General features: G+C 39.8%; 1 long non-coding RNA gene across 1 annotated transcript in view; it reads left to right on the forward strand.

Moving 5' to 3' along the window:
* The first annotated feature begins 5,622 nt into the window (after positions 1 to 5,622).
* LOC309640001 overlaps positions 5,623 to 22,566 on the forward strand; it is a 29,027-nt gene continuing 12,083 nt past the window's right edge. Inside the window, exon 1 of the long non-coding RNA XR_014251978.1 lies at positions 5,623 to 8,543. This is a non-coding gene — a long non-coding RNA (uncharacterized lncRNA). The remainder of the gene's footprint in view (positions 8,544 to 22,566) is intronic.

A 22,566-nucleotide genomic window follows, 5' to 3' on the forward strand; every position in this document is an offset into this window, starting at 1 on the left:
CCGGGACCCTTGGTAGCTCCATATTGTCATCAGTGGTTTTGCTTCTTACTGTGTTTTGACCTTAGGAGCACACAGGGTTCATTCATAGTTACAGGGAGGAAATATGGTCTATGGGCACAAATGCTGGGAGATGACAAGGGGTTTGGCCTTCTGAAAAGTCCTCTCCTGAACTTTTCATACAGGTGGATGAATTTCTTATACATGCACACACAAAGTGAAATTTCTCAATATTACAGGTGGCAATATTTTAGGAGTAAATAACAAAACTCATATTTATATGGCTTGATTTAAAGCATCAGAGTGTTTTCCCACTTTCAGAGTCAGGCGTTCATTTCTAAAATGGGTAATGTAAAGAACAAAAGCTGACTGGTGTTGGACCTCCAGCATCCTGCCATATTGTGCTATTTCAGCTGATGGAGCGAACTTGTTCACAGGACATCCTAGAAGGTCTGCTTTGAAACAAGGGCCCTTATTATGGTTGTCCAGGTGGGAGGGAGAAGGATACTATAGGATTGACCTTCCTCAGTAATAGGCCACAGGATGTCGAAGACTTTAGGATTGCAATAGCCATAGAGATTATCCAATACCGTGCATAGCCTTTCAGTTTCTTCTCTTCTCCAGAGATCCTCCTTCAGCCACTCACTCTCATGGTCAAGCAACTCTTGACCAATCACTGAAAGGTAGAGGTGTAGGAAAACCTGAATCCCTTGCCTTGAGTCAGAGCACTTCTGAAGTGTTACCTATACTGCCCAGTTTCCCTATGGGATCAGGGAGAAACTGCCCTCTGTGGGATTTTGCCTGAGATCACACTATTGTTTGCTTTCCTCCCCTTCCTGTTCTGCCCCCTGCACAACCTTACTGTCTCCCAAGGCACTAAATGCAGTGCTTTCCCAAGGTGCTATGCTGGTTTCCCAAGGTACTTTTACAGTAATCCCTGTCTTCAGGGCTATTTTGGGAACTCCATCCTAAGGCTACATTGATCATCAACAGCTGCGAACATCAAAAAACAAGAAACAACTAGATGGTAAGTGCCTCTAACACCACCAGTTGAAGTATTCTTGACAAAAAATGTCAAACAAGAATCTTACCCAGCTTCTAGATCCAACTATCAATGAAGAAGAAATACAGAAGACAGGAAGACATGATAAACACATGACGCCATAGGGATGTGGTTGGAAAAATGCAGACTGAGGGAAATGCTATAGGGCAAATAACCTGATTCCCTAAATAAATAATTTGCAAGAAAAAAGAGATAGGAAATCTATATGTTAAAAAAACTTTAAGAAACATATCAATTAATCACAACTTTATTTTAAAATATAAAAATAAAAATAAATATACAGCATCTCATGAGATAGAAATTTGAACCCAATATCTGATACAAGGGAATAATTATTAATTTTTTTGAAGTATGATAATGTCATTTTTTTAAAGAATCCTTATATTTTAGAAATACATTTTGATATTTTTATAGATGATGTGTTGTGCTATATAGAATTTCTTCAACTCAGTCCAGGAAGGAGGAAAGCAGGAAAAATATTGCTGAAACAAGGTTGACCATGAATCAATAATTATTGAAACTGGAGGATGGGTTCATGGGAATTTATTATACTAGTTTGTCTACTTTTGTACATGTTTGAATGTTTCCATATTACAAAGTTTTAAATTTTCCCCTTTTGTCAGATGATATTGGAATGTTAGAATGGCTATAAGCATTTTGATGACTATAAGTGTTTTAGAGATGGAGGTAAGAATGGGTTGAGTTGGAGATACCTTTAGTTTGGGTTTTGTGGGATATATTTATGTGTTTTGTTGTAGTTTATTTTGTGTACAATTGAGTTATTTCTATTCCTCTGGAGTAGGAATGGCTTTGAGAAATACTTCTACTGCCTAGTGTGCTAATGTAACTGGCATCAAGACAAAAGGTGCTGCTTAGAAATTGAATCACGGTATCAATGAATCTGTCCTCTGGTATACAGCATCAGAAGTGTGTGAGAGTGAAAGAGAAACAAAGTTTGAAAAGCAGTCTGTGGAAAATTATTCTTATCATCAAATGTATAAAATAATATGCTCTTTTTGTGAAATTCAGTTCTTTGATACCTTATCAACATAGAAGTTCTCTCTTATCAAGAATATAAGCAAATGCAATAATACATGTACTGTATATTCTAAATTAAAAAAAAAAGAATTGTTTGAAATCAGATTTAGCAGATTCTTTTGTTTGTGGAGTTCAAATTTCTACCAGGACTATAAACAGCAAGGAAGTCTGTGTGTGAAGACACCGATGTTATGCATTTTTTGCATATAAGTGAAAAATAATTTAAAAACTGGGATCAATCATGCTAGAAGGAAGATTGTTTATTTTTCCATTTTCTCTAAAGAAAATAATAATAGAAGATAATTGTAATATGAAGACTTGATCAAAAAGTATGCAGCCAAAAAATGTAGGGATGAAAGTATTATAGGGATGTATCAGGCAGTTAAATAATTTAAAATACTATGTTATTCATGGTATTTGCCAGCTTTTAAAAATTGTAACTTGAGATGATCCCTTTTCACATTCTAAATGTATATTCATTTTTATATTTATTTTTGAATTGTAATTTCGTATTCTTTTTCTTTAAAATCACCCCCCTCCCGCCAATTGTCTAAGCTTCAGGTGCAACAGTGGCCAGCCCTGCTTAGTTTCCTTCACTGATTCCTCTTTTCCTGTCTGATTTCCAAACTTTGGAGTGCCCCAGGGCTCAGTTCTTAGACTCTTCCCTGTCTGAATTCACTCCCTGGGTACAGGTAGTCAGGGTTTAACTAGGGAAACAGGACCACAAAGAGTATTACAGAATGAGATTTGTTGTTGGAATAAGACCTTCTATGATTGTGGAAAAAGCTGGGGAAGGAAGGTTCTGAAAGAGGGATTGAAGAGATCAGAGTAGAGTTTCTAACCAGCCCTCCTGAAGCACAGAGTTGGAGCTTCCAAAGGCACATCCTGCTGCTCCGGTGGGACAGCCACAGAGAGACGGAGAGTCTATGGAAGCTGTTGCCGCTGAGTCTGGTGGACCTGGGGCTGCTCTTGCCAACGGGGCCAACGGCTGGGAAGAGGAGCTGGATGCAGAGTGGGGAGAGAGGGTCCAGCTGGAATCCACCAGCACCTCAGTGTCTGCCTCTTTCAACATCTAACCAAACACCCCTCCACCTTCCAGTTTCATTCATATTTCCTTTTTGGTCAACACTCATCTGGAACCATATAAGGAAAGAGATTCTGGAATACATAATTTCATTTTAGCCGAGTGAATGCAATTCAAAACCACCTGCTAGGTAATCTCACTTTGTCTCATGGCTTTAACTTCCACCCGTGTTCCGATGACTCAAAAATTTATAACCCCTGTCTGGCCTTTTTGAAATCAGATTTATGTCTAACTTGCTATTTAAATCACCATTTGGATAATTAATAGGCTTTTCAAACTTATATCCCAAAACTGAGCTACTTGTCTTCTCCCCGAACCTGTTCTTTCCAGAATCTTTCTCTGCGGAAGAGTCTAGGTGCTCCTGCCAAAAATCTTAGGATTACCCTTTATTCTTCTCTCTTCCAACCAACAACTAATCTATCAGAAAATCCACTGGCCATGGCTTCAAAAAATATCCCTGATCTGCTACTTTTGTAGTAGGCTGAAAAATTGCTCCCTCAAAAGGTTCATATCTTAATCCCTAGGCTCTGTGAATATTACCTGATATGATTAAAAAGAGGAAAGAGGAGTCTTTGCATATGTGATTAAGTTAAGGACCTTGGGATGGGAAGGTTATCTGGATTATCCAGGTGATACTGAAATACACGTGTATCCTTATAATGGGGAGGCAGAGGGAGATTTGGGATCTCCCACAGAGAAGAGGACATGAAGATGGAGCAGAGAGAGATTGGAAGATGCTGGCCTTAAAGATTGTAACGATGTGGCCACATGTCAAACAGTAGGGCAGCCACCAGAAGCTGTAAGAGGTGAAAATGGAGCCTGGAGGATGCACAGCCTTGCTGACACCTAGATTTTAGCCCAGTGGGACTGATTTTGGATTTCTGGCCTCCAGAACTGAGAGGCAATACATTTCTGTTGTCTTAAGCACGAAGTCTGTGGTAATTCATTATAGTAGCCACCGGAAACCGATACAACTTTTGGCCATTTCCTCTAGGACAACCCTGTCTCCCAGCACCGCCATCTCTTGCCTGGATTATTGCAGTACCTTCCTGTCTAACTGATCTCCCTGCTTCTGTCCTTGCCCCACTCTCAGCACAGCAGCCAGAGTGAACCTTCAAAAATAAGTCAGGTCCTGTCACTCCTTTTTCAAAGCCCTTCAGTTGAGTCCCATCTCCTATGGAGTAAAATACACAATTCTCATACTAGACAACAGAGCTCTATTTAATTTGGCCCCTTTGTACCTGCCTGACTTTATCTCCTACACTCCACTTTCATTACATTAGCTTCCTTTGTGTTCCTCAGGCACACCACATGTATCTCTGCCTCAGGACCTTTGCACTTGCTCTTCCATCTGCTTGGATTGACCTCCCCCACCCCCACCCACCCACACCATAGCCACATGGCTTACTTCTTTACCTGAGAGATGAGACCTTCTCTGACTACTCTTTTCAAAATACCAGCCCTACAACCTCACTCACGTGTGTGTTGCAATCATTTTCACTTCTTACTTTCTCAACAGTACCAAGTAAATTCTGACATACATATTCTAGCTTAGTTGTTTAATTGTCTACCCTCCCTCATTAAAATGTAAGCTCTGTGAAGGCAGGGATATCTGGAGTTTTTTCCCACTGTTGTATGCCCAATGCCTAGCAAGGGCTATGACACATAAAGAATGCTGAATAATATTTGTTGAAGGGATAAATTGTTCAGGAGTGCCAAGTTAGTTTTATATTACAAACATTTTACTCCATTAAAAGGTCATGCATTGAGTTGTAAGCAGCAATCACCCCACTCCTTCCTTGGTTTCATTAACATTCTCTGGAGAGAGTATGCTTCCACTTTTCCAAATGTTACTCTGGTCAGCAACTGAACCACATCTTGGGTTCAGTTTTAATGTAAATAATGGGACTATCATGCATTCCAGGAAAAGAAGCTGCCTCTCCATTTCTGTGTTTTCCCCATTCCCCAACTTTAAACCGAAGGAAGGGATCAAGTGGGAACTTGGTATGCTTTACAGGGCTTTTCCCATCCAACAGTCTTTGATTCTGGCTGTGTGTTGAATAAGCAGTGTCCGTCTCACTCATCCCCCCAGCTCCGTATCTCTCTCTCCTAATTCTTCCCCCGGCAGCCACTTCCTGTCATAGCAACTGTTTCAAAATTAAACTCCAGTTCTAAAACAAACGAAGCACAGGCATGAAGTGGGAAGTGAATCAGAAGCCTATGGGAACGGTTTTGTTTGAAAGCACGATCAGCATTCTTTGCAAACAAGCTGTGGCCATATGTAGTAGGGTGGGCCTAGGAGGAGTTTTTAACACAGAAGTGATAAACTGTGATAAAGTCTGAGTTATAAAGAGAAAGCTCACTAATGATTGGTTTGTTAGTAAGAAGGGTTACCTTGAATGGAGTTTCTCTCTACAGAGACAAGATAATTCTATGTCTTTTTTTTTAAAATCAAAAGATTGCTAAGGGGTAGCGTGTGATGAGTAAAACAATTCTTACCGGCGACTAAGGACAACTGGTTGGAACTTGTTTCTTGGCTAAAACCTAGGTCACCTGAATTCAAACTTATTGGTGTACCAACAGAAGTTATTTTTAGAACCAGATCTGTTGCCTCTAGGTGCTCATCCTAAAGGAAGAGAGGAAAGAGACAGAAGAGGCGTGTGTGTGTGTGTGTGTGTGTGTGTGTGTGTGTGTGTCTATGTGTGTTCCTTTTATTGACTGATTCATTTAATACAAATTTATTGAGTTCTGACCAAAGCCATGCACAGTGCTCAAGCCCTGGATATTTGTGAGCAATAATCCTGAGTATTAGATGGTAAGCAGAAATCATCACAGTTCCTGCCTTCATGGAGCTTGCAGTCCAGGGGGAATATAGCCAGTAATCAAATGGTCACACAGACAAATGAAAAGTAACAACTGTAGTTTGTGCTCTCAAAGAGAGCAATAGCGTAGATTCTGTGAGAGACTGTGATGGGATGCCTGACCTAGTCTGGGGGGTCAGGAAAGGCTTCCCCAAGGTGACGATTGATTTGCAGCTGGGAGATGAGTCTTCTAAAAGAGAGGAAAATGTGGTGCACAGACGGTGTTCAGGGCAGAAGGGGCAATGTGTGCAGTGGGCCCTGAGCCAGCAGGGTTGCAGTGCATTCAAGGAACCGAAAATGGTATGAAGTAGCAATGCATCTGGAGCTTAATGGTGAGAAGTCAAGAGACAGGAAAAAGAGGTAGGAAGGGGCATGACCACCCCGTGCCTTATAGATTACGTTAAGGATTTTGATCTTACTCTTAAGGAGAAGCCATTGGAAAGGGGGTCGGGGCAGCTAATCAAGAGCATGGCCCCAGTGCTCTCTGTGGTACTGGCTTACAGAGAATGTGCTGTAGGAAGTAGAAGTGATAAAAGTTGGTTATGCTGGATCAATCCTTCATTTGACAAATGTTATGAGTGACACTGTGTGGCAAGCACTGTTCTAGGTTCTAGGATACAAAAGATGAACCAGAAACTTACTGATCTCCCCTCAAAAGGCTTAAAGTCTAGGATGCAACATGCATTACAAAGACAGTCACGTGAATAAATAGTAAATTGAAGCTGACATAATGCAACAAAAGAATAGCGTAAGATGCTTTGAGATCAAATAGCAGGGGTCCTAGTCTTGGGTGGAAGTGGTAGGGGAACCTCAGGGAATGTTTCCTCTAAATACAGATGTCCATCCTTTGGTATCCTCTGGGGACTGGTTCCAGGACCCCCCACAGACACCAAAATCCATCAGGCTTAGTATTTGCATATACTATGCACATCCTCCCACATACTTTAAATCATCTCTAGATCACTTATAATACCTAATACAATGTAAATGCTATGTAAATTGTTGCTGGTGTGTGGCAACTTCAAGTTTGCTTTTTGGAACCTTCTGGAATTTTTTTTCTGAATATTTCTGATCTATGGTTGGTTGAATCTGAGAATGTGGAACCCGTGAACATGGAGGGCCGATTGTATTTAGTGGTAGAATTATTGGAAAGCTACTGGGACTTTCAATTAATCTCTTATTTTCTACCCCCAATCCCTCTTTCATTAGGTGACCTTGACTTTCATGCTTTCTCCCTCTGAATATAAATTTCAGTGAGTGGGTAGCTGGGCACCAGTGTTTCTGGCAGAAACACAAAAGCCCACTTATTCTGAGCGCCATGTCTGTGAGACATACGTGGTAGTAAATGAAACAATAAACTATCAGATCACTGGGCAGCTCTGATTTTGTTCTGTCTCTACATAATCCACCAGGAGGGTAGTAGTATTGATATTTCTAAATGACATCTTTTGTCTTACTAAACCAATTACTTCTAACATGTTACAGTTCATCACCTCAAAATATTTTTTTTCCAATCAGTTGAAGATAGAAAATCCATAAGCAGTTTATCAGTGTGTGATGCTGTTTGCATTTCAGTGCTGTCACCAATTTGGATTTTCATCGTTCTTTGGACTCTTAGCCCAACCTCTTCACAAATTAACGTGTTTGTGTGAAAACAAGCAGCAATTCCTGTTTATATATGTAGCCTAGAAACCAGCCAGAGCGTACTTTCCAGAAACTCTGGGTGTGGTTGGTTGTTCCTCAAGATAAGACTCAATATTGTTGTTCTTCTGAATTGACCTAGTCCTTTACTGAAAACACACTAGCCCTGTGCCTACCATGGAACTACATGTGATAATCCACAAAGAGCTTTTGTAGTAGGGGTTTGGATTCTATCTGAATCACTTAACCCTATACATCTGTTTAATATACTTGATAATTCTGATTGAATTCCATCCCAATCACTTGGTATATATCTCGGGCAATTTACTTAAGTTCTTCAAGTTTCCCTTTTTGCTTCAGTAGAGTAGGAATAATTATATCTGCTCTGCCACTTTGGTCTCGTTGTGAAATTAAATGAGAAAATATTTATAAGTATACTTTGTAAACTGTAGATCAATATTTATATGTAGGATGCCATTATTATACGTGGTAGAATTGCATCATTGACCCCAATTCCTCACCCCTTCCTGTAACTATGCCCTTTGCCATGTGACTTAGCAAGTCCTGTTCTAAAGAGGGAGGGTGTATTTCCTTGCCTCTTGACTATTGTGCAAATATGTTACTTGCTTTGACCAATAGAATGAGGCAAGAGTGACAGCCGGCAGTTCTGAACTTAGGTCTTAAGAAGCTGGTATGTTTCTGCTTGCTCTTGTGTGCTCTGCCAATTGCTATGAGAAGAACACGTCTCTGGTCCCAGGCAGAGGATGGGGGACACGCAGAGCAGAGCCACTCCAGTCCAGCTGCCTTAGCTGAGCCCAGCCTAGACCAGCTGACCCCCAGCTGACTTACAGATACGTGGGTAAGTTCAGCCCAGGTCAGCAGAGCACCCAGACAAACCATGTGAACTAAATAAATGTGTGTTGTTAGGTGGCACAGAGGTTTTGCTGTAGTTTGTTATGCAGAATTATTGTAGTAATGGATGACTGATATATCATTCATCAACCATACACCTATCCAGCTACTTAGGCATCCATTGGTTCACTAAGACTATCGTATCTTCCAGTACAAAGACAAGAGATTTCAGTTCTGAATGGACTTTTCCTCCTCTCCCTATGCTCCTTTATGCTTGTCCTCCTTTGGCCCAATTTTCAAAAGTAAATATGAAATTTTCTGTACAGCACCCCAAGTTATCTGAATAAAAGTCTCAATAGAAATCTAACAAATAATGTTTTAGTGAAAATGTTTAGTTCTAGCTGCTATGAAGATGAGGAATCTATTAGGATCACATGCATTCATTATTGCTTAATTTATAGACTAGATTTTTCATATCTATAAGTATATGCAAAAGACAGAAACAGTCTATGAAATTTCACTAAGAGCCTTAGTGTCACCCAGCTTTGGACAATTCTAAGCTAAGAATTCAATATAGCACATACATATTGAATACATACCACATGTAAGGCATAGTATAATGTCCTGAGAAAATAGAAATGAACAAGACATAGTAGCTCTCTCTTAATGATCTAGTAAGGGAAATGAAACGCAAACTACTCATGATACTGTATCTCATCAGTTCTGTAACACAAATGTTTTTTGTGCTTTTTCACATGTTGAAGTCAAGATGGTGTTCCATAGTTTAGTTGTTAGTGTTTTTCTTTCTTTGTGGTATATAGAATAATGATGCAGATTATAAGTGATAGCAGCTTAGAGACAAGAAAATAGAGAAGTAAGAGCAGCATATACACCATGTCATAGGATCAAAAAGCAAGGGGATTACTTCTCTCTGACAACATAGGGGAAGATTTCATGGAGAAAGAAGCATTTATATTAAGATGCCAAAAATATGTAGGATTTTAGTAAGACTAAGTGAGACCACTGTGGGTCAATTGGTTCCTAAGTTTTTTATCACCAAGGCACTTTTATCACCCATCGCCTCCCCCAACCCATGTTGTTTTCAAAAAGATTTTGTCATTATAAAATTTGCACTTATCAAGAGGTACTTTACTTCTGGATTTGATAGCAAAAGCCATGCATTATTGGTAATCAAAGTTCCTAATCAGAGAAGATAATCAGTATTCCCATACTGAGTGAGCATTTTTTTTGGCCAAAAGCCAAAGCACTTAATATTTTAGTTAGCCTATGAAGTTATTATTTCAGGTAACTCTTTAATTTCTGTTAAGATTTTTGAAATATTGGCAAGAATTAATCCTAGATGGGAACATCATTCTACATGAAAATACATCATAAGAAAATATGAAACGTGGGCCCACAGGCTGTGACCCTTAATATGGTTTGCCTAGTGCTTTGGGCAAATGAGGAAATATGAGGGGAGACGAGACAGGAATTATGAGAGGACCAGCTCACGGAGAGTCTTGAGTGTCATACTTAGGAATTTAGACTTTCATTGAACCATCACTGAAGAAATCATTAGATTTAATATAGAAGGACTAATAGTAGAATTAGGTTACCAAAAAAGAAAAAAAGAAGAAGAAGAACTCATATATATCATAGGCAAAAGAAGCAAAACCTGGGTGACTAAATTTCCACCAAAAGAACACAGACATGCCACAGCTTGTATGCTCATCTACAGTGGAATAGCTGCCAACAAGCCAAGTTTGGAAGGAATGTGTAAGCTTCATCATTCATTCTGTATTTCTTACATGAGGGTTCCAAGCAAGGTATTAAGTAATAGCAAGAGCTTGAATTCCTGAGTCAGACCTAGATTCATGTTCTGGCTCTACTACATTTTAGTTCTGTGGCCTTATGCATGTTACTAAAGATCTTTGACCTTCGATTTTCTTATTTATCAATGGGGAAAATAATATTATCAACATTAGAAGATATTTGTAAGGATGACAGATTTTTTCTAAGTTGTCTGGTGCATAATTAACAGGAATTAATACTTAGTTTCTTTTAGATTGGCTTGGAAATCCAAAAGTCAAGAGATTTGTGGTGGTATAGAACAATAAATTCAGTCTTCTCTCTTCTCATTATCACGTAAGATGCCAAACTGGCTGGTAATCAAGACCCTAAGGAGAAAACATATGCTTCAGACACCAGCTTTGTCTTGGCAGTGGTCTGTCTTTGACTTGACAGTAAATAGGAAGTGATGGCTGAATCTGGTGTGGGGATTCCAGGAGGATGGTTTTCCTGGAGGACTTTAACGGGAAGCTCACATTTTGCAAATAATTATCATTGTTGTAAATACATGAGAGTAGAGGTTAGAGGCAGCATCTTGCAGAAGAAAGTCCTAGAATTCCTGGACAGGGTGGAAAATGGGGAGTCAGAAGTACAGAAGTTCTACATTCTGTTAATGAGATCATGGTTGCCATCACCACCACTGTTCCACAGGTTTCTTTTTTTCTTTAAATTTTATTTTATATTGGAGTATAGTTGATTTACAATGTTGTGTTACTTTCAGATGTACAGCAAAGTGACTCGGTTATACATATACATATATCCATTCTTTTTCAGTTTCTTTTCCTATATAGGTTACTACGGAATATTGATTAGAGTTCCCTGTGCTATACAGTAGGTCCTTGTTGATTATCTATTTTATATGTAGTAGTGTCTACAGGTTTCTTTACTGATTCCTTTTATTTTTAAATTTTTTTTTTTTTTTTAATATTTTGGCCACATGCGGGATCTTAGTTCCCCTACCAGGGATCGAACTCACGCCCCCTGCAGTGGAAGTGTGGAGTCTTAACCACCGGACTGCCAGGGAAGTCCCTAGTGATTCCTTTTAATCAGCCATATCTGACATCAGCACTGCAGAAAATATTTGTCCTGTGAATGTGCTTAAATATATGTTGAATAATAATAATTAAACCTGATCTTGGTCATGCAAGTGTTCACAGTGCTTTCATATTTATAATTTCATGTTTTTCACAATGACCTTTTGAGGAAAGTAGGGCATTATTATCCCCCTTTTCCAAATGAGGAGTATGAAATGCCAAATGGCACAGGGAACTTTCCTAATGCTCATGCTTGGTAAGTGGAAAGAACCCCTACCTTTTGACTTCAATTTGAGTCTACTATGTCCTTGTCCCTCTATGAAAATTCGTGATTATTTTCCCAGTAGACTATGAAAGTCACGATCCACTCCCTTTTGGAAGACTTCCTCCCGCCCCATGTTATATTTTCTTACTTAACAGTTTTATAGGAGGCTTTGCTGCTTCTAGGGTCACGAGGGACTAACATTTGCCATTTCTCATCCTGCATCATTTTTGGAGGTTGTTATGGAAAATTGGCAGCCTATCATTTCCTTCATACAGTTTGACACAAGGCTTTCAGAAGAGAGAGACTTGAATGTCTCATCTGCCTGGGCGAGATGAGGGTTGAATTATTGAACACCTGGTCAGGGTCGGATCTCAATGTTTTTCACACCTTAAGTCTATTCACCTTATAATCTTTACAGACGAGGACCTCAGCTGTAACACAATCAATTCCCTTCCTTCTTCTTTCCCAGGGCTATCAAATATAATAAAATCTCCTGTCCTTCACAAGAAACAAACCTCCCTTCCCTGGTTCAGAACATTGCACATTCCTTCCATGTGACTCAGCATTTAACAGTCATTTTGAGACATAGACCCCCCTTCCCCCACATTTTTTTTTTTTCCTTCTCATTTTAAACAGGAAATCACCTCTCAGAAACCCTTGGGTGAAGAAAAACAATTTAATAAAATCGTATGTAGGACATTTCATGAAAGTTACAATAGCATTTTGCAAAAATCTCACTGTTCTCATCCTTTTACTAGTAATTTTATTGACATGGTAACAGCACATTATCAGTAATTCAAGGTGATGATTGGTCAAGTCACCTCTCCAGTGTCTCAAAAGGTCTGTTTTGGTTATCTCTGCTGTGTAACAAACCATCCCCAAATGTAGCGGCTTAAAACAACAACCATTCATTTGCTTACGATGTTGCAATTTGGGCAGGCAAAAGAAAATGTAATTTGGGTAGTTCTACTCATCTCTTCTGGAGTTTCTCACGCAACTCTAGTGGTCTGGAGGTTTGACTGGGATAGGAATGCTCAAGAGTGTTTCTGTATTAGGTTGAATAGTGTCTTCCCCAAATTCCCATTTACCCAGAACCTCAGAATGTGACTTTTTTGGAAAAAGGATCTTTGCAGGTGTAATTTGTTAAGATGAAGTCATGCTGAATGAGGGTGGGCTCACATCCAGTATGACTGGTGTCTTTATAAGAAGAGAAGAGGGCACGTAGACAGACACAGGGAGAAGGCCATGTGACAGTGGAGACCAAGACTAGAGTGATGTAGCTGAAGCCAAGGACCACCAAGGATTGCTGACAACTAGCAGAAGCTGGAAGAGGCAAGGAATAGATTCCCGTTCAGAACCTTCAGAAGGAGCCAACTCTGATGATACACGTTGATTTTGGACTTACAGTCTCCAGAACTATGAAAGAATAAATTTTCTATTGCCTTAAGCCATCAAATTTGTTGTACTTTGTTACCTACAGCAGCTGAAGGAAACTAGGAGGATTCACTCTCCTGTCTGGTGCCCTAGCTAGGACGGCTGGGACAGCTGGAGCCTGACCAGGCCCCCCATCTCTCTGCCTCTCACCCTCCATGGGGGTCTCTCTGCCAGAGGATCTGGGCCTCTTTATGTGGAAGCTCAAGGTTCTAAGAGAATGAAAGTGAAAACTGCCAGACACCTTATAGGTTAGGCCAGAGCTATCGTTAGTTTACTTCTGCCATATTCTATTGATTAAGGCCAATTCCAGGGCCAGCTCAGATTCAGGGGGAAGGAAATAGACTCCACCTGCTGATGGAGGAGTGATCGGCACACAGGTTGGGAGGGATTGTTGGTGTCCATGTTAGAGTCAGACTACATCAAGGACCGTGGCTACCTGAATGTGAATGGATGTTTTATTACACTGTAGACGTCTTCATACAAGTTGTTACCTAGGTTCAACAAGACTTCTTTCTCTGGTGATCGTCTGAATTTACAAGCCGTGTCCTTGAACGTCAGCCAGCCTCAGCCCCCGTGTGGGACTCTCCCAGCCAGGCGAGCAGAGGTCGGTGGCAGCCTGAGCTGAGGTTCCAGGATCTCGGATTCAGCATGGGAGTAAGTGCAGTTGCCCATGGGAAAGATGTCGTGGCATTTCTGTGGCAGAAATGATTGCTTCTGTGAGATCAGTTCTGACCACAGGACATACCGCTTTCCCAACTGGAGTTTATAGGACGATGGTGTCTTTCAGTGAAAGATGGTAAATGTTGACACAAGGCAATGCACAGGAACAAGTGAAATGAGGGAAGAAGTAGCTGCAATAATAAAAATCAACAGCTGAAACTTAACGTGAGAGTTTTAGAGGCCACAGGTATTGAACTCGAGTTGCTTTGATTCTAAATCCCTGTTCATCCACTACAACCTGCACAGTATCTTTTCGAAGCACTGAAATGTTGTGGAAGAACTTAAAAGATGGGTAAAAAAGGAAGATATAACTTAATGCTATTAAGAAATGGAATGATATTGTAGGGTAATGCAAAAGGTGTCTCTTTTTCAGGCAACTTGTATTTTTTCCCTTAAAAATGTATTATGAATATCTGACACATGCAAAAGAATGTATGTGTTCTATATGTAAATAATGAAACCTAATAATAAGAATACAACCTCCTATGAATCCACCACCTAACTTAAGAGCTGGAAGATTGACACTATCATTGCATCAATCTTGTTCCCCTTTCCATCTAGAAGATCTCTATCTGATCTTCTTTAACCACGATTCTGAATTTTGTATTCATCATCCCCTTGCTTATTAGGTAACTAGATCTTCATATTTGAATTAAAAGGGGGAAATCTAGTGGGGCTCCTAGTTAACTCCAAAGCAATTTTCTGGTTAATTGTTAACATATGAACTCCCTGCTTTTTGTATATTCTCTAAAGGAGTGACAGTGACGCCGGTATGATGCGCAGCCTCTGGAAGCAATAGTCATTTCCTGAGAGCTGCTGACTTTGTGATCATGCTTCACAGGTAACCAGTTGTAGTTGTTTCCTTCTTCTGGTCTAATACAGGCATTGAGAGCTCAGGGAACTTTCAAAACGCTTTCTTCTCATTCTTCTGCTCTTAAGTTGCACCTTTTTATCTGCTTCCCCTTGGGTGTCTGGGTCATCTATACTCAAACTTGAATCTGGGGCTTCTGGAAGGGTAGAGAGACTAAGTGTTTCAGGCCAGAAAATGTGGCAACTATAGAGCTGTACTAGCAGAAGCGTGTAAAGTGATTTGCATAATGTTTCCCAAGAAAATAGCAGAAGCGTGGAAAGGCTTTTCCAGGGATACACAAAATCTCAAAGGTAAAGCATCCACTTGGGACATATTTGCTGTAGAATTACTTCAGGGGCATACAGATCATGCAAATGCTGTTATGATCACTTTCACTGCAGACAAATACATTTTTTTCCACTTGGAGAGTTTTTAATTTCATTTCCCTTTTATCAAAGTAAAACTATATGCACATGGGTTTTGTTGTTGTTGTGCAGAAGATGTAATTAAAATGTGCATTATTACCTCCTCTCCCACCCCCAATATGATTTCCTAGAGTCAACCACTTTGAACAGTTTTCATTTCTAGTTCTTCTGGTGGCTACCTGGACATTTTTTTTTTAAATTTTTTAATTAATTAATTATTTTGGGGGCTGTGTTGGGTCTTTGTTGCTGCTCGGGGGCTTTCTCTAGCTGTGGCAAGTGGAGACTACTCTTCGTTGCGGTGCATGGGCTTCTCATTGCGGTGGCTTCTCTTGTTGCAGAACACGGGCTCTAGAGCGCAGGCTCAGTAGCTGTGGCGCACGGGCTTAGTTGCTCCGTGGCATGTGGGATCTTCCGGGACCAGGGATTGAACCCGTGTCCACTGTACTGGCAGGTGGATTCTTATCCACTGAGCCACCAGGGAAATCCCTGGACGTCTTTTAAAAATATGGTAGGTACTTCCTGACTTCTCAAAAATTGTTTATTCATTTATCCTTCTTGAATTTTGATATTATTTTATTTCTTCTAATGGCTACATTTGCACACTCTCTTACTCATCCTGCTCCCCAAACACACAGGTTTCCTCCTGCCTGGATTTGTTGCATTTGTGGATCCCACTGCCTGGAAGGCATTTCCTCCAGACATGCACATGTCTCATCTCCTCTAGTCTGTACTTAATCGTCACGTCAATGAGACAGAGCTGGGGTTTAAATCCAGATAGTCTGGCTCCAAAACCCCAACTCTTAATGTACTCTACAACCTCCAGTCAAGACTGATAATATTACATTTTGTGCTGTAATTACATTGACATCTTCCATGAGTGAATGCTTAAAGTCTGAAAATCAATCATCTGTTTTTACCCTGTGTGCTAGGTTTATTGTCCCTTTTTGCAGGTCCAAAGCCATGACTCTTTTGCCAATCAGAGGAGACGGTTCCTAGCCAACTCTTTTCTTTATGCCCAATTTCCTTTATTTCCCTTTCTGATCCTGGAGCCTGGTGATGTTGTGGCCAGTCAGAGCTGGTCTTTTCTCCACCAAAGGGTCCAGTGGTTGTCCTGCTCCCATTCTCTCTGCTGTTATGGATTTATCCTTTTCTTACCATTTGATTGGGATCTTAAGTGTAGTAGGATGTGTGGCAGAAAGGGGCAGCGTGAATGACAGAAAGCAAATACCAGTGCTCAGTGTTCCAGCTGGAACTGGAAGCCCCAACAAAGGCAGTCAAAAGGTACAGACTCCCAGTTAAAAGATAAATAAGTGCTAGGGATGTAATGTACAACATGATAAATATAATTAACATTGTCATATGTTATATGGAAGTTGTTAAGAGAGCAACTGCATAAAATGATTAATTTATGGATCTCTAAAAGAAGCCGGAAGATAACTACTGATACACACCTGGTTTAGAGTTCATTGGATTAGACTATTGTTCAAATTCACATAAAATAAAGTAAAAAGACTTGGAAACCCAAGGCCAAAAGACTTGGAAAATAAGGCCAAGTTCTATCATTCCTAATGATATTCTGAAAGGTCGTAAGTGTAGCTTTGATGAAGTTTGGGTGCATGGGGAAATATTTCCCAAACTGCCTGACTTTTTTTTCCATCAAGACCAGTTAGGTTGGAAAAGATCTTACCTAAGACACAGATGGAAGTGTAGGAACAAAACCAGTGGATTAAAGAAAACCCTGCAGGCAACTGCGGAATTACATTTTGTAGCAAACACATTAAAGTAACTTCTAGTCCACATGTTATAGCGAAAATGGATCTCCTCTGTGCTGTCTTTGGAAATTCAAATTTAGTCCTTTTTCAAAGGGAAAAAAAGTTGCATAAATGCTAAGGTTGACTACTTCCTGATAAGCTCTATTCCCAAGCAGACAAGTGTACTGGAATTACTTTAGGAAGGTTGTCAGCACTTCCTTGTTTTGGTCTAAATGAACTCCTTATATAAAAATGTTCCTGATTTAGACCTTGGCAGTTCCCAGTTTACAGATGAATTGAGTTCCCCAAATTGGATTCTAATCCAGTTTTTAGGAAATAAGAATACATTTTTGCAGTGAAACAATGTTATAAATGATGGTTAAAGAAGTCCCAGGTCAGCACACAAAACTCTGTTTAACTCCCAATGTTCCAAAAAGAGTATTCTAGACCACTGTTTTTCAAATTGAAAGCCAAAACTAACTAGTGGGTCATAAAAGCAATTTAGTGAGTGGTGACAGTCTTTATAAAAATAATGAAATAGAATAGAATGGATGAGAAAAATACCAGAATGCATTGCATGAGGTAAGGGGAGATACTATTTCATGGAATTTCTGTTTCAGATATGTGTGTCTATGTATATCCTGGGTAACAATGCAAATGTATTTCTTATTGTATGAGAAACACTGCAGTAGGCCAAGACTGTTGCCACCAAGTAAAATGTCTCCCTGTAGGACATGTTCAGAATCACAGTTCTGGATGTCAGGATTCCATACCTGCAGAAACCTTGGGTTTCAGGTGATTCAAACCAACTCCTGTTAAGCAAGACATGGTTTATAGCAGTGTGGAAATGTGTGCACACATGTAGGGTGTGTATGTGTTTGTATGCGTTTGTGTGTGTGTAGCTCTTGCATAAGAAGCTGGGGTGATTGGGGAAGGAGATGAAGAGTAGGAACAGTGTGTGCAGGTGGCATGGGAAGTTCTGACTGGGATTTTAGGGTGGGAGCTGGCAAACTTGTTGTGTAACTTCTGAGCTAAAAGTGAGTTTTACACTTTTGAAGAATTCTTTAAAAAACAGAAGAAGTGACAGAAACCATAGGTGGCATGAAAAGCCTAAAATGTTAACTATCTAGCCCTTTACAGAAAAAGTTTGCTGAACCCTTTTTTCTAGGGGAACAAGGAGCAAGTAATTATTAGGACTCATTGAAAATAAGGACAACTCAAAGTGTACTCTAAGCACAAAGCCAGAAGGACGATGATAAACCCTCACCTAATGAAACTGCAAAGGATCAAGGGTAAGGGTAACTATTAAAAGCGTTCAGTGAGGAAAGACAGAGTACCCAGGAGGAAAGGACTGACAGCCGACTTCTCATCAACTACAATGGATCCCAGAAGCAAAGTGTTAGAACAAATACTTCGACCTGGAATTTTATGCCAGCTAAATTATCTTCCAAGATTGAAGGTCAAAGAAAGACATTTTCTGACGTAATTCCTCAATAAAATAACTATTAAAATAAGTATTCAGCAAGAACAAAAGAGATACCCTAGGGAAAGCAAGGGATGAATGAAATAATGGGGAATCCAGAAATTGTTAAAATGTGTCTGAAAATTTAACTATTGATTAAAAACTAACTTAAAACATTTTTTAAAAACAGGTAAAACTGTAAGACTAGAAAGCAATTACATGATGAAAGAGGGTGTTCAGTGTTGAAGTATGTTAAGGTTATTGTGGTTATTGGGAAGATGGTGGAAATTTTGAATAACTTTTGGCTATCTTAGAAAATTTTATGGTTAAATATATACGTTTTCAAAAATTAAAAAGTTGAAGCATAATTTTTAACTTCCAACTTGCTGGAGATGAAGAAAGAAAGATGCTACAAAAACTGATGATAACAGAAAAAAGGAAATCAAAATGGCAGATAAACATGAAAAGATGCTTTCCCCAATCTGCCACCAGGAAAATGAAAATGAAAGTAACATTGTCACATCATTTCACTCACATCAGAAAGGCAAAAATTTAAAAAGTCTGACAGTGCCACGTATAACGAGAGTGTGAAGCGACAGGAAAGCTCGTGTATTACTGGTAGGAGTGTGAATTGTTACAACTACTTTGAGAGTAATTTGGGAATAACCAGTAAAGTGGAAGATGATTACAGCTCATGATTCACTTCTAGGGAACTCTCAGATTTGGGCCCAGGGACACAAGGACTAGAATGTTCACAGTAACATCACTTGTAAAGATATGAGTCTGGAGATCCATGAATGCAGATGGGTCCCCTGCAGAGGCACAATTTTATCAATATTATGGCCAAAAAAGAGCAACCACCCACTGGATAAGAGGGAGGTCCTGTCAACACAAAATTCAAGGAAACAGTGACCCAAGATAAATACATTCAGAACCACCACAAGGTTCAAGACAGCTGTCCACCCTGGTGGTTAGAGATTTCTGTCAACTCAGCACAAAGAGATATTTTGTAATTAAATAAGAATTCATGGATGTAAAACATGTTGAAATTATAGACAATATCTGCATATATAACATTATGTGCAAATATAGAACGTTACCTGTAATGTTCTTTTGGTCTTTTTCAGTAAATGCCTTTAATTCTAAAGCTTCGAGTTAAGAGTTAGAATCTCATTTAGGTGTGATTACTGTGGGAACTCCTGCACTGAACTGGACCATCTGATTATGATTTTGCTGCTTTGGCTGGGTGTGCTTACAAGCTAAACACAGTCTGGGTTAAGATGCTGGTCACAGATGAATGTTAAAGGTGATGCATTTCTCCAAGATACAGGTCTCTATCCAGTGACTCATTCCCATCCGTTCATTCACTCACCCATTCAACCCACAGTTACCAAATATTTACAACATGATAAAGAATACAAAGACGACTTGAACAAGGTTCCTAATTTGGGGCACTCATAGTCCTGTGAGTGGGAAAGAAAAGAGCACACAAATCACTGCAGTGCAAGACAATGACCGCTGGAAAAACAATGACAGCCGGGTGCTCTGGGAGCTGCCGAAGGTCCCCCAGAGTTTGGAATAACTGAATGGGTTCTTGAAGAATGAGCAAAAGGGGGTCCACGTTTTTTGTTGTTATTGTTGTTTTACCATATTTGCATATGAAAAGCTATTCCCAATACTTTCACTTAGGGTTTCTCAACCGTGGCCCTGTTACCATTGGGGGTCCAATACTTCTTTGTTGAGGGGGGTGTTCCATGCATCGTACAGTGGTTAGCAGCATCCCTGGCCTCTACCCACTAGATGCCAGTAGCACCTTCCTCTTGTGTTGTAACAACCAAAAATGTCTCCAAACATTGCCAAATGTCTCTGGAGCGCGGGCGCAAAATTTCCTCCCCACCCCTGTTGCGAACCACTACTTTAACTGATGTTGTTTCTGCTATTCTTTTTCACTTGTTTTTGCCCTAGCATCTCTGTGCATTGTCCAATTAGAGAAATGATTTTTTAAAAAATTCACCTCACACTGTACCTCAGTTTCCCTTTATTTCACTTTCCACTGGACTGGGCTAGACTGAGGTTCTGTTTTGTACTATTCTTAAGACTTTCCCTTTAATTTGTCTCTCTGTTCTCTAAGGGTAAGTCCCTTATGGTTTCCTAAGGGGCTCGACCTTGTCCCCTCGATCACAAGTTCTGAAACTTTATCACAGTTACTCTCTGTTTTTTGTTTGTTTTGTTTTTGTTTTTTCTGCTCACCTTTAGGAACATATTTCTCAATTCTTTTCTAACTTTATTTTCTTTTGTTGTGTCTACTCTTCTGTTTACCATAGCTGGAAGGGGCTATTTATTCTGCCTGTATTGTTTTAGAAAGCAATTGCTTGTAGCCAAAGTACTGCTATATTATTTACAATAATAGCCAAGACATGGAAACAACCTAAGTGTCTATTAATGAATGAATAGATAAAGAAATGTGGTGCATATATATATACTATATATATATATATATATATATATATGCACATATATATACACACATACACACACACACAATGGAAAATTACTCAGCCACAAAAAGGAATGAAATCCTGCCATTTGCAACAACACAGATGAAACTTGAGGACATTATACTATGTGAAATAAGTCAGACAGAGAAAGACAAATACTGCATCTCACTTATATGTGGAATCTAAAAAAAGCAAACAAACTCACAGAAACAGAGAGTAGATTCCTGGTTGCCAGGGGTAGCAGGTGGGAGAAATGGATGAAGGTGATCAAAGGGTACAGACTTCCAGATATAAGATAAATAAGTTCTGGGCATCTAATGTATGGTATGATGACTATAGTTAACAATATTGCACTGTATACTTGAAAGTTACTGAAAGAGTGGATCTTGAAAGTCCTCAACACACACACACAAACACACACACACACACACACACACACACACACACACACACACAGGTCATTCTGCGAGTGATGAGTACATTAACTAACCTTACTGTGATAATAACTTTGTCATATATATGTGTATCAAATGATCACGTTGTACACCTTACCTACACAATGTTATATGTCAAAATATCTCAGTAAAGCTGGAAAAAGTGTGTTCTAAATTTAAAAGTACAAAGGAAGAAGAATGTAAAAAAACATAAAAATTTGAGCAGTTATTATATATGGGTAGTGGGATTACGAAAAATTATTTGCTTTGTTTTACTCTTAAGAGTCTCCTAAATTTCTCCAAAATGTTACTTATAAAAATATATTTAAGAATCAATGCATTAGGGCTTCCCTGGTGGCGCAGTGGTTAAGGATCCGCCTGCCAATGCAGGGGACACAGGTTCGAGCCCTGGTCCGGGAAGATCCCATATGCCACGGAGCAAATAAGCCTGTGTGCCACAACTACTGAGCCTGTGCTCTAGAGCCCACGAGCCACAACTACTGAGCCTGTGTGCCACAACTACTGAAGCCCGCGAACCTAGAGCCGGTGCTCCACAACAAGAGAAGCCACCACGATGAGAAGCCCGCACACCGCAACAAAGAGTAGCCTCCACTTGCCGCAACTAGAGAAAGCCCGGACGCAGCAATGAAGACCCAACACAGCCAAAAATAAATAAATAAATTAGATTAATTAAAAAAAAAAAAAGGAATCAATGCATTAAAAGAGAAAACACACAATCAATAAAACCAAGTACTGCTATAACAACTTCCCCACTAGGGACAAGCCCCTTTCCCTGGCCCAGTATATTTCCCTCTGAACTTCTCTTTTCCCACAACTGCTGGGCCAGAGAAAAAATGGCCATATTTAATATACAAATGCCACAGGTCCCCTCTCCAGTGGCAGCTGTCCCAGCAGAAAAGCCCTTTCTGGCCCCATTAAATTGTTTTGCTCCTTTCCTTCTCACAATGTGTAGATTACTTTTGTGCTTCCAAAAACCCTTATGAAAACACTCTCAGTCCTGGATAACAAAAAGGTCAACACAACTGGTCATTTTGGCAGATTCTATAGGCCTGCTTTTAACGTTCAAATACTCCTGACGAAAAGAGCATCCTTCAGTTGAATAAATACACAAATTATTACTTTAAGAAACTAGGCATCACATCAAGAGCAATCTATTCATTTTTACATCAGCAGTTCTCAACTTTAGCAGGCATCAACGTCACCTGGAGGCCTTGCCAAAACCCAGTCTCCACTGGGTCCCATGCACAGCGTTTCTGATTCAGTCCGTTTGGGGTGGGGGCAGGGAATT

Source organism: Balaenoptera physalus, assembly GCF_965194825.1.
Source record: "Balaenoptera physalus genome assembly, chromosome: 12".
In the NCBI taxonomy this organism is placed as follows: Eukaryota; Metazoa; Chordata; class Mammalia; order Artiodactyla; family Balaenopteridae; genus Balaenoptera; species Balaenoptera physalus.